This window comes from Grampus griseus (assembly GCF_964374135.1).
Source record: "Grampus griseus genome assembly, chromosome: 20".
Lineage (NCBI taxonomy): Eukaryota > Metazoa > Chordata > Mammalia > Artiodactyla > Delphinidae > Grampus > Grampus griseus.
In genome coordinates, this window is record NC_139014.1 from 17,341,823 (window position 1) to 17,355,249 (window position 13,427).

Here is a 13,427-nt window from a genome sequence, read left to right on the forward strand (position 1 = left end):
CTCCTACCACTCTACCTCCCTGAGCTCTTGCTAGGCTGCACGCGGTGCACCAGGCTGTTTCTGGCCTCTTTGCCTTCACCTTGCTGCTCCTCAATCTGGAAAACCTTTTTTTTCCCCTACAACTGGCTACCTTCCAGCTCAGGTACCGTCTGAAGCCCCAGGCTGGGTTAGGTGCTCTGGGATACCCCCTGCCCCACATTTTACCTGAATCCACAGTATAATAATCAGCCAAAAACTGGTTAGTCTCTCCTACTAGACTGTAAGCCCTTTGAGGGCAGGAACTGTGTCTTATTCATCCGTGTTCCTGGTGCAGAGCCTGACTTGCCATTGGTGCTGAATAAAGTGTGTTGATCTGAAATGCCCTGTGCTGCCATTGTTCCCCCAGCATCACCGACTGACCGAGGTTCCCAGACTTGGCTGGTACCATTGGGGTTAGACTTGGCCTCCTCCCACACTAAGACCTGTGCTCCTCACTTCCCTGGGCCCAGAAGGTACAGTTGCCTTCTGACTTCTTCTGGGGCCCCAGGAGGATTCCAGCCAGGTCCAGATGTACCTGTGTGGGAGGTGGGTGGAGGTGCTGGGGCAGCCTCACACCCACATACTCCATCTTCCTTCCCCAACCCAATTAGACCAATGTAGACATCAGCTTCCCCTTGCCAGAGCCGGCAGACCTGCTGATGTGTTGATCCTGCGGCCAGCAGCCTATTAAGACCAGAAATGAGTGTGACAAATGCGATTGCTGTGGTGGCCATACTCAGTGCCCCCTTTCCCAGAGCTGCTCATACTTCAGAGCAGCTCATTAACTCACTGCAAACCCGTGAGGGGCAAAGGGCTGGTAAGGTGGTGTCAGGCTGTGGGGTGAGGGCCAGGGCAGGATGAGAATGGCAGAGGGCAGCCGCTTCTCCGGTTTGAGACCTGGCAAGAGCGGGTAAGGGAGGACAGGTACGGACTCCTCCCAGTGCCCTGTGACCCTGGTCACTGAGAAGACGGTGCTTCCTGAAGGCGTGGCATGCCAGCTGCTGCTGGATGTGTGACACCCGGAGGTAACATAGCATGGATTATTCTGATTCCAGGCCCAGAGGGATGATCTTATTCGTGTCAGAGCCAGGCTTCAGAGCTCTGCCTGCTGTGTCCCTGGGCCTGCCTGGAAGGGGCAGCAGACCTGGCATCGCTCTGGCCCACTGGGCTTTGTCTCCTACTTACGTGACCTCTTGACTTCATGATGCTTATGTCAGAGAACAGCGAAAGCCCTTTGCAAACTATAGAGTTCCAGAGTTATTTTCCTCCCGGACCTAGTCTACTGAGTTGGATGCCAGAATGTCAGAGGATGGCCAGCCTGTTAAGGTGTGGAGAAAATGCCATCCCGTCCTCCCCTTGCCCAGGTCCTCCTACAGCTCCCACTCACCTCCTCTTGCCTCCCTCCCCACGGCCTCCCTTTCCCAGGCTTGGTGGCCCAAGACGGCCTTACAAGAATCCTACTTCCCCTGGGGCGTCGCTTCATGTCTAGGTCGCTCGGGAGCCCCTTGGATACAGCAGGAGCCAGGACCCCGGGAGCCCCGGCCCCGCGACCGGCCGGGCGGTCTCCCCTCCGGCCGGCAGGTGGCAGCACCCACCCAGGTTGGGGTCGGGCCTCGGCGGCAGGTGCTCGCCGAGCGGTTACTAACTTTCTCCCGGTGGCGTTTCCGCCTCTCCTACGGTGCCGCGGCGGCGTCAGATCCCCCCGCCAGCCGCGGAGGCGCGGGCGCTAGGCCCCGGCCCGGGCGCTAATTAACAAGCCGTGCGGCTCGCTGCGTCCTCTTTGCTGGCGCCGCCGGGCGGACGGATGTGTCCCCATTCCATCCCGTACGAGGGCGACCGGCACGCTCCCCAGGCCTCCCACCGTGCAACCGCGCGCTCGGGCCCTGCCCTCCGTTCACCCACTCTGGGCCTCACCGCCCCGGCGCGGAGCAGTAAAGACGCCAGCGAGGGCTGCAGGCGTACCGGCCTCCCGGCGGCGGGGGGGATGAAGGGGACAGGCGGGCCCCTAAAACCATCCCCATCCCCAGGCCCAGGCTGGCCATAGGGTACTTAGCAGAGCCTTACAGATTCCAAAGCACATCCCGCAGCTATCTCCTTGAAGTCCCTCAACTCTGAGAAGGCGTGCAGGAGCCTCAGAGGTTGAGCCGCGGGGGCCCAAGTAACCAATAGGCATAATCCCACGCTCTGGACTCCCAGTACAATGCCCCTCCCACTACCTGCACTGTCCCCATTAATGACGCCTCTGGTCTTTAGCTAGGAGTTATTGTCAACTCTTCTTCAGATGTTCAGTCTCTCTCTGTCCTTGGGAGGGTGAAGGGAGGGGCAGGGGAAGGTTTGGGACACTCCATAACAGGCCACCATGGCTAGAAATTGGATGGGAGAGGGACAGCCAGGGCTGCTGTCACAAAGGCACTCCAGGTCAGGAGGAACCAGTCCCAGGAGCAGGAGAGGCAGTAGGGTGGCAGTGATGACCCGAGGCCTCGGGGCCACAGGGGGTGGCCAGGGGAGACCCCAGAGACGGCAGATGAAAAGGAGCAAAGTGCAGGAGATGCTGAGGCTCTGTGGGCTGCTCTCCTGCTCCTTCCCTGGGAAGGGGAGATGTGGCTGGTGGCTCCTCTGTCCCACCCGCAGAGCTGAGGCTGCACCCAGCTGGGGCCCAAAGAGCCTCCTCCCTTTGCTCCCCACCTTCCCCTCCCCATCGCTCAGATTCCAATACAATTTCCAGCTAACCAGCATGTCGATAGAACAAGTCGGGCAGCCGGATTGCTGGCCAATTACAGGAAATCATTCTTCTCCACAGCTCAGGGCCCAGGGAGAGGGAGGGAGGGAGGGAGGGAGGGAGGGAATGTGAGGGAGCAAGCACCCAGCTTGCAGGCTGGGAAGGGGCTCTGGCTTTTCGTGGGGCCTGCTGCAGCCCCAGGGAGGGCCTGGGGTGGGAGAGCAGGGGTAGATGGGGAGGTTTCTGGTGGTGGCCCAGCAGGGGTTCTTCCTCATCCTCAAACATGGCCCAAGCCACAAAGAGAGAGAATGGGACTGATGGCTGATGAGGAGGGCCCAGGAGGTGAGGCCTCTGCTTGGAGTAGAAGGGGGTGGAAAGGGGGGATGGTGAGACCAACCTCCCCCAGAGCCCTGTGTTTGGGAATGGGGTTGGTACCCAGGCCTCCCTGGTCCAGAGGATCCTGCAGGGCCATCTGAGTACCTGGAAGCTGGGGCCCACACGGGCAGGACCCTGCTTCCACACCCAGCCGCAGACCAAGGGAATCCTGGGGGGACAGGGAGAAGGGGCTTAAAGAGGAGGAGGGGAGGAAAGGGGCTGCAGCCTGCAGCTGCGTGCTCCAGCAGCAGCCTCACTTGGTGAAGGGGTAAGTCTGGTAGCATCCTTCCACCCCAGAAGGTGGGGCACAGATATGTGGGAGGGGACAAGGGCTTCCTCACTTACCTTCCCAGCCCCTCTGCCTTACTTCCCAGCTCTGGCCCTTAAGAAACCTTCACTCAGATGAAAAGATCCCAATCCCCACTCCCTCACTTTCCATCCATCTGAATCTACCCCCACCTTCCATTCTGACCTGGATGCCTGTTTGTCACCCCCACCCTCATCCACAAGCCTCATCATATCTTTACCAGAACTGCCTTAACTACTTCCAGGCTGCCCCACCCAACAGACCCTGAGGTCCCCCTGCTTCCCAGCACCAATGATTAGCTCCCTTTACCAGTGCTGGAGTCTCTCCCCCAAAGTAGTGAAAGATCCTTGACAGACAGGAATTTCCACAGGGACTAACTGCACACAGTGACTTCCCTGGTGACGCAGTGGTTAAGAATTCACCTGCTAATGCAGGGGATTTTTTTTCTTTTTTTCTTTTTTTTTTTTTTTTTTTGCTGATTACACCTGTTTAATTAACAATACAGCAATTTTAACAGGGTACTGTGTTTATCTGGAACCCCGATATGAAGCAGCTGTGACCCAGTGATCCCTTTCCCTGCTCCAGGCTGTAGCCACCTCCCCAGGACCCCTCCCCAATTTCTCAGCATCTTGCCCTGTCTCCTTCAGACCCCCACCCTTGGAGGGGCTTGGGTTGGATTTACCCCTGGCGCTTTGGCCAACCCAAGGGTACACAGGTGGGCAGACACCAGAGAGGAGACAGACCTCTGCGCCCAGTGCCCCCAGGCACCCAGCGGCTCTCAGGAAAGAGGCTGAGCAAATGCTCTTGACTGCCAAGGTCGGCCTCAAAGTGGTGGGTGCATGGGGAGAGGGGGTCAGCGACCCGGGGCCCCTCCTTCCCCGGGATCCCTGCCCGAGGACACAGGCTTGGACGTCCGCAATGGGGCTGTCAGGCCTGGCCCTGTTTAGCACAAAGCGGGCGGCTTCGGCTCTGCGAGGCTGAGACCTAGCCGCGGCTCCAGGCTGGTGGAGCCGCTTTCGCGGGCCCTCCCTCGGGCGCTGCCTCTCGCGGGCGGCCCGCTGCCCGGTGCTCGGCGATACGGAAGAGGGCGCCCGGCCCGCCCTCGTCCACGGTGCCCCGCGGCCGGCGCGCCGCTCTCCGCAGCCCGCAGGCTCCGCGCCATTGATCGGGCCGCGAAGACCCGGGCGTGCAGCCCCCCACCCCCTCGCTTTTCGCTTTTAATTGAAGTTTGAGCAGAGTGCGAAGCGGGCAGAGGCAGAAACCAAATATTTAGTTGCTGCAAATTGGCACCTCCAGATCAATTACCCGACCCGTGTCAGGGCCTGCGCCGCCCCCCGCGCCCCGCGGAATTTCAATGCGTTGCCCCAGCCCCGGCCGCCCGCGCCGCCCGCCTCCATTCCGCCGCACACTTCTCATCAGCTCCAGCCCTACATCACCCGTGGCCGCGAGGGGAACAGACTTTCAATGGGAAAAGTTCCCTGGGAGGGTCCTCGTTGCTGACTCCCGCCGCGCCCTGTGCTGTCTACCCCCCACACGCCCGCCCCGGCCGTCATCCAGCCTGTCAGATGGGGACAGCCCGGGAGGAGCAGTGAGATAAAGAGGGAGCTCCAGAGCAAGGACTTCGGGTCACGTGGACTTGACCCAACCCTAGTATCTCCACTTATCCTCTGGATGACCTAGGAGAAGTTGCTTATGCTCCCTGAGCCTCGGTTTCCCCATCTGTACTATGGGGCTCAACATTCACGTTGCAGGGTTATGGGGTTAACACGGCAGAGGGACCCTGCCCTGCCCTGGGCTGGCATATCGTGGCTTTACTTCTCAGCCCTGCGAGAGGGGTAAAATAACTTCCAGAATGAAATGAGGGACACTGGGTTTGTAAGCACTTCAGCCAAGATCCTGGAGACCAGCAAAGGGAAGGCAGGGGGCAGCCAGCCCCCCAGAGTCCCTGGCAGAAGCCGGGCGGGAGGGGGCACCTGGGTCAGCCTCCATCACGGAATATTTTGACCTCCAGCCTAGGTACATCTGGGCACAATCAGAAGAGGAACTGCTTCTCCAGTACCAAGGATGGAGAGTCAGCTGGGCCTGGAGGTGAGCCATGCCCTCAAGGCTGGGCCGGGGAAGGAGGCTGGAGGGATCTGAAGGTCACCAGTGGCTATCAGGAGGCTGCGCCCATGGCAGGGGCCCAGGTGAGCTCAGTGGAGGAATCAGGAATTGGGCTGTAGTCGAGGCTTGCCTTTTCCCTGCTCTGTGACCCTGCGCAAATTCTTTAACCTCCATTTTCCAATGTGTAAAATGGGGCTGACACCCTCTCCCTCCCAGAGTATTTGTGAAGAATAAAGGAGATGATGTATTTATATGAGAGGGAAGGAAACTCGCCGACAGACATGGACAGAGTGGTGCTGAGTCCATGTGAGTTCCCACGCTCAGCACTGCTTCCATTCCAAGAGCTTCCTTGGGGGAACTGGAGTCAAATGGTTTGGCTTTTTTTTTTTTTTTTTTTTTCCCCGGTTACGCGGGCCTCTCACTGTTGTGACCTCTCCCATTGCGGAGCACAGGCTCCGGATGCGCAGGCTCAGCGGCCATGGCTCACGGGCCCAGCCGCTCCGCGACACGTAGGATCTTCCCGGACTGGGGCACGAACCCGTGTCCCCTGCATCGGCAGGCAGACTCTCAACCACTGCGCCACCAGGGAAGCCCAGTTTGGCATTTTTAAATGGCTGCCCCACCAAAAGGAGCGACTCGCACTCTGGGTGGGAGGGGAGGTGTGGCGGGAGGCTCTGGTTGCCAGGCTTAGGGCTCTGAGAGCCCTTCCTTACCCCATCTCACATTAAAGAATCAGAATCTCCAGACTGTCTGTCCTCCTTCCCGCCTCCACCTCCCCCCAGCCAGAGACTTATGCCCCCAGGGCAGGAGTCACCTCAGGGCAGGAGTCACCCATGCCTGGAGGAAAGTTTTTTCCCATCAAACTCAGGGTCCAGATGGAAGGCAAGCCTGAAGCCTTGGGAAGTAAACTCACTCCTCACCTTATTGAATTTCCCAGCTGTTAAATGGGACCATAACTTGTGAGCCACTAATCACAAGGTGCCTTTTGGACTGGTGGGTGACTTCTAGAAGTTACTGAATCCATTGCCCCACTGTCCACACACATCCTACCCATCCATTTCGCACACCTGCCACAAGATTATCTCCGCTGGCAAGACAACCCTACCACCTCCGTGGCGGTGGCAGCCATCATTTGTCACGTCAGGAAGTCCATCTGACAGTCTACCTCAAATGTCTCACTGCTTCCTTCAGGGAAAAGTTAAAGAATGAACAACAAAAGGTAAATGCTTATGGATAGGCAATGCCACACTATTTTTTAAAAAGACCCCCAAAGAGGGTGTGGGGTGGGAATTACCTTCGGACACAGTGCTCTTTGCACTAAACATCTTGGCGATAAATAGAGCTGTGTAATTCTTTTTTCTCCTTGGCAGAGAGAAAGGCTGAGGCTGGGCAGCAAGGCAGAGGGACCCGAAAACATAAATCAATATGTGACTTTAATATATGTGCTCTCGGTGTCTGTGTGTGCTGGGGGATTATTAGTAACCTTGATTCCAGCTCAGTGTCCATGTGAGGCTGGGAGACGCACGGCCCCCAGGGAGGAGAAGAGAAATTAGGAAGCCAAATTCTTCTCCTGATTGACACCTGGGTAAACATTATCCCCGGCAGAAGGGGAAGAAAAAAATCAATGCTGGGTATTTTTATCACATTCCAGGGACAGACGTGGGGCGGGGGGCGTAAATTAAAGAAACAGTTCCCCCAGCAGAGCCTCATTGAATATGCTCATCTCCAAGGAGGTGGCAGAAGGGGTGGAAGCCAGGTGGGGAGGGCAAGGGGAAGATCGCGAGTGGGAGGGACAGTGGGTGCGTCCCAGGAGGCGTGGCCATTGCTTCTCATGTGCTGGAGCGCTTATGTGAGTGGCAGCAGGTACAAAGGAGCCCACTGTTAACGACAGGGCAAATGCACCAGCTTTGATGGGGGAATCATAGGCCAGAGTCTAATGTCAGACTCTGGCTTCAGTGGAGGACCAAGAGGCATTAGACTTTTTATTTTTATTTTTTGGCTGCATTGGGTCTTCGTTGCTGCACGTGGGCTTTCTCTAGTTGCAGCGAGTGGGGGCTACTCTTTGTTGCGGTGCGCGGGCTTCTCATTGTGGAACACGGGCTCCAGGTGCGCGGGCTTCAGTAGTTGTGGCTTGAAGGCTCAGTAGTTGTGGCGCACGGGGCTTAGTTGCTCCTAGGCATGTGGGATCTTCCCAGACCAGGGATTGAACCCGTGTCCCCTGCATTGGCAGGAGGATTCTTAACCACTGCGCCACCAGGGAAGTCCCAAGGGGTATTAGTCTTAATGCAGTTGTCAGGGGGATGTTTCTAGCAGGAGCTTTCCAGAGCATGGGGAGGGGAGAGTGGCTTCAGTGGGGGCTGGGAGGAGTGAGTGGCCTAGGGAGGTGGGGCGGGGCATCCCCCCCTGGCATCCCCCAGGCCTTGGAGCAGCCTGGTGTGGAGGGAAGAGCCTGCCAGCTGGACTTGGACACTCTTTTCATTCCTGGAGCTTTTGCTTCCTGGCTGTGGGATCTGAGGCACAGACCCTCTCTGAGCTCCACTGTCGATCAAAAGGGCATGATCATGATCAACACCATTTCAACAGGGGTAGAAAGGCTTCTTACACAAAGAATGTATGCTTCCGAAGCCGTGAGCATGGGCGACGGAAAGAGAAAATGAGGAGGGAGGGCAGGGGAGCCCCTTCCAAGGTCGTCCCATCCTGGGTGGCTTTTGCTGGGTGTGTTCTCAGGGTCTGCTGGGGCCACCCTACTCCTGGGGGAGGCTGGCTTCCGCCGCAGGAAGAGGGCAGGAGCAGAGGCCCAGGAAGGGTGTGATTCCCCAGGAGTGACACAGCAAACCCAGAAACAGCTTTGCTGGAGCTCCCTTCTTGGGGGCCAGGACACCTGGGTCCCGCTTCTCAGCTGCTCTCAGCACTAGGATTTGTGAAAAGGAGTGAACAGGGCTACTTCAGGGCAACTCAAAGGGCGTTCAGTGCTGGCAGGGAGGCAGCTCTCCTGGGTCTAGCCAGACATTTTTTGCTGATGCTGGGAACCAGGGAAGGGCACCCGGCAGCCTGGAGCTCTCACACCCGGGCTGGCTGATCCTGTGCCCAAGTGGCCCCGAAGCCCCTATTACCCACTGGTCCTCCCTGTCCTGGCTGCAGAATTGTCTTGCCAGAGGAAGGATATGGGGAGAGGCTCCAGGCTGCCCAGGACCAAGACCGTGGTGAGCCTTCAGTTACAGCTTTTTGCAGACTCTGCAACGAAACAGGAGAGTTGGGATTTTAAGGTGATCTGAACCCTAGGAGGTCCAGCAAATGGGCTTCAGGAGATCCGTGAACACGCCTCCTGTCCCCATCACTGAAGTCAAAATTTTGAGTCCGTGCATTTTTCTAAGCTAAGGGTCTAAGCTTTCGTCAAGGCTTAAAGAGATCTATGACTCCTAAGAGTAAGAACCACTGCTCTAGACACACACACACACTCACATATACATGCAAATATGTATATACATGACCACACGTACACACATGTACACACATAGCCCCTCCCCCCCCCCCCCACACACTTTCTCTCTTCCTGTTTCAGGTCTCTTCCATCTTGGTTCCATCCCGCACAGGGCTGCCCCCACAGACATACTGTCTCCAAAAAATGCTGTAAGCCCATTCTTTCCAGTTAGAGACTGGCAGTGATTCCCAGTGCCTACCAAATTCAACTGTGGACCCCTGGGTTTGGCATTCAAAGAGCCCCCCTAGCATAGAGCCCTCTCTTCCCGCCACAAGCAGGAGCCTTGTCTTCAGCCCAGCTTGTGGGGTCAGCTAACCTGCTGCACTCAGTCCACTCTCCTTGCCTTTGCCCCGGCCATTTTCTCCTCCTGCGACACCCTTCCTCTCCACACCCCCTCCTACTTATTGGAATTCCAAGGCCTGCAGGACCTGGCTCACATGCTGCCTCCTCTGTGAAGCCTTCCTCAACCTCATCAGAAGTGCCTGCCTTCCTCTAGTCCGTCTCCCACAGTCCCTTGCATGGCCCAGGCCCTGAACCCTTATCTCTCACGGCCTCAGACTCTGGGTCACCAGAGACGGCACTTAGCTTGTCGCCCAGTGGAAACTGTAAGCCCCTGGCAGGCAGGGCCTAAGGGGAGGGGGTGTCTGTGAATCCTCTCTGAATCCGTCTCCCACCACCACCCTTCCCGTCCTGCTCACCTTCCCCCAGCACCAGGTAATACCAAGGTCAGATGTGAGAAAAAATAGATGAAACATCATTTTGCAAATCACAGTGTAAACTCTGCTCAGATGCTCCCCTCCCAATATTCTTCCTGGACTCCTGCCAGCCCTTGGCTCTGATCCCTCTGGCCCCTCCCCATCCCCCCAAGTCCAGATGTCCAGAGCCTGAGTGGCTCGACTGGAGAGACGTGTGTCTCTCTATCTCTGAGTCCTGATCTCTGTCTGTGTTCCCAGGAGACATCTGGCCTCCCTCATCAGACTGGGATCTCTGGGAATGTGAGGACCTACCTTTTTTGTCTTTCTGTTTTTCTTTCTTTCCTTTTCCCATTCCATTCAAATAAGGATTTCAAAGCTTTCAGAGACACACGTGACAAGATAAAAAATGAGAGAGGAAGCTGGGGTGAAAGAGTCCTGCTTTCTCTTTCCCCAGGTGCTGTCTCTGGCACCCAGCAAATGGCACGTTTCAGAGCGGCCCATCCTGGGCCTTTGCTGAGCCCATTGATCCTCCTTCCCTGGGACTCAGGTGCGGACTTGGCCAGCGCCACCCGCCAGGCTCCGCTGCCAGCCCCGGCCCTGCCAGTCCAGCTCGCCTGACCCGGCCCTTCATGCTCTGGCTCTTTCTCTCCCGCTCCCATCTGCAACCACAGTGCATCTCAGCTGTCTGATTAACTCAATTGATTAATTAAGCTCTAATGAGATCTGTGACTCACCCCTGCAGCTGCTGACCGGGAGGCCAGCCGTGCCAGGAAGGGCGCGGGGGGGCCACAGGCATGGGCTTAGGAGGGCCCAGGGGGCAGGAAGCTCAGTGGTTGGTGCCACTGATAAGGGAAGCACAAACCTTGCCCAGGGCTAGGTCTCCTCCTGAGCCCTCATGGGGGAGGGGCGTTCTGTGGGCTCTCCGGGCCAGCCAGTCAGTTCCAGAATGACACAGCTAGCACCAACCCTGCCGAAGGCAGGGAAGCAGGGCAGGTATTGATTGGCTGAGAGGTGCAGGAAGGGGACTAGACATCACCCTCCCCTCCCCCCACCCCGCCCCGCCCAGAGTCTCACTTTGACTCCCTGGGCCTGGAGTGCCCGAGGCCCAGCAGGTACTAGTCTTGTGGAAGCTGGACCCTGACCATAGGAGCCAGGCTTAGCCCTCCCAGCAGCCGCCAACTCCGAGGTTTCTCCCACCCCAACTCCCAGCCACGCGGTCAAGGCACTTTCTTCCCTGCCCCCGCTCAGCTGACTCCCGATACCAAATAACCACAAGGGCTCCCCGGAGCAAGTCCTGAATTCCAGTTCCCTGCCCCGCCGTCCTCTCCCACCAGCCCTGACCATTGATTCACACCTCCCCCAGACTCTATCCCCTCGTCTGCGCTGGGGGACCAGTGCCCTCCATTAACGACAATAATCAGTGGAATGGAATTTTCCATCTCACAAAGTACGTCCAGAATCCTGAGAGGCAGAGCAAGGAGTCCATTCTAGAAATGAGGAAACTGAGACCTCAGCTTGCCCAAGGTGACACCTGTTTTCTTTGCTTGTGTCCCGGCCATTGCGTCCATCTCGGGAAAACACTCCTCTCAGCTTTGACGCCTCGGCTTAGCGGGCTCTTCGTCCAGGAAGCCCCGCCCCCGCCCCGCCCCATCTCTCCAGCTGCAGGTAAGGGCCCTCCTATCGTGTTATAGTTGTTAATTTGTTCATATCTGCCCTTGGGCCATGAGGGCAGTTGCTGCCGTGTCAATCCTTGATCATCCCCGCATCCTGTTCAGGGTTTCACGTGCAGCAAGAACAAATGAACATTCAGAGAAGGAAGGAAAGAAGGAAGAAATGAATGAACCGCGACAAGTGGCAGATATTCTGATCCCCGGCCTCAGCCTCGTGCTGGGAGGGACAGGGCAAGGCAGCCCAGTGTGGGCGTTTCAGCTGTGGGTGCGCAGGGAATCAGCTGTGTGCATGGTCCATTAGACCAGAGAGCGAGCAGGTAAGGCCTTCCCCTCCCCTCTGCAGGGAGAATATGGTGGGACTGACCCAGGGACTCATGCAAGATGGGGGTGGGCAGGGCAGGAGAGGGTGGGGAGAGTGTAGCTCTGGGGTATTGGGGCTCCTTCAGGGGAGACAGGAAACTAGAGTGGAGACAGAGCGCTAGCTGGAGAGTAAGACCTGGTTGGAGTCCTAGCTTTGTTGGACCCCTTGGTAGACGTTGGCCTCCCCATTTAGGCCTGTGAACTGAGAAAGTCTGATGACATAATCTCTGGACCTGCTGTCCTCCTGATGTGGGCTGGGAGCCCTGCGACCTCAAGAGACATTGTGACCAGAGGAAGTGAGTGAGATGGTGACGGGCAACAGGAGTGGGGTTCGTGATGCCCCTACTGCTGCAGTGGGAGGGGTGGTCTGATCCCCAGGAAGAGCCCCTCCCACCCCAGCGCCTCTGCTATTGCCACTCCTCAGGTTCAATTACCAGATCAGCTTTCAAATCGGGCTTCAGCCAGTAACTTCACAGGAGAAAATGATTATGTGATTATTTCAACCTTGCTCCAAACAACGTTTGAATTGGATCTGGGAAAAGGCGATTTGGGCACCGGAGGGTCCATGCGAGGGCAGGCGCGGGAGTGGCAGCAGCCTCGGAGTGTCAGGCGGCGCCTGCCGGCCCCGGAACTTTGCATGGTGGTACATGCTTCCCAGCCACTCCCCAGACCCTCACCCTCTCCCTGACGTTCAGGCTGCATCCAGGGTTAGCCTCGGCAGGAAAGAAAACGTTGGTGGTGGTGCTGGTAAGGGGCATTTCCCAGGCAAGCAGGTTGGGGGAGCAGACAGGATCCAGCAGCCGTGTTTCCTGCCCAGAGCACCCCGTCAGTCACTTGGAAAACTGCTTTTCTGCCAATCTCCTTTCTCTGCCTTCAGCTCCAGCCCACCCAGGGGTAAACTTTTGCTCAAACAAGTTTAGCCCTGAGGAAGCAGAATTGGGAAGAACGTCTGCTTTTCCAGAACCCAGCAGAGCCTTCTAGAGGGATTTGGGATTACCTGCTCCAGGGATCACTCAGCCAGTTTTCTCCCTATTAGATAGTCGAGACTTTCTGAGCCTCAGTTTCCCCAGCTGTCAAAGAGAGAGTTGGTCCTAGGTGACTCCTAAGGTCCCTCCCAGCTCTGAAGGAAGCCGTTTCAGCTCATTCCCTGCGTGTCCTCTGTGAGGCTGGGGAAGTCCAACCCTAGATCCTCGGTGGCCGGTTCCGTGGAGACGTGTGGGCTCCAAGCCTTGCAGGGCCCTTCTGCCTGGCAGCTGAGGAGGTTCCGCCTCATCCCTGAGCCAGCGCTCAGCCAGGTGCCAGGTGGGGAGACTAAGCCTGGAGTTGGGGCAGAAGGGCAGGGGCGGGTGTGCCCCAGAGGTTGAGGGGTCTGGAGGAGGGACAAGGGATGGTCCACCTCGGACTCCATCTCCGTGTGTCTCGAGGCCTGGCTTTCTCAGGACTCCCTCTAAAGACTTACCTGTTACCTTAACAAACACCATGTCATCACTTTTTTTTTTAATAAATTTATTTTATTTATTTTTGGCTGCATCGGGTCTTTGTTGCTGCACGCAGGCTTTATCTAGTTGCGGCGAGCGGGGGCTACTCTTCGTTGCAGTGCGCGGGCTTCTCATTGCAGTGGCTTCTCTTGTTGCGGAGCGTGGGCTCTAGGCATGCGGGATTCAGAGTTGTAGCACAGGGCTCAGTTGTTGTGGCTCAC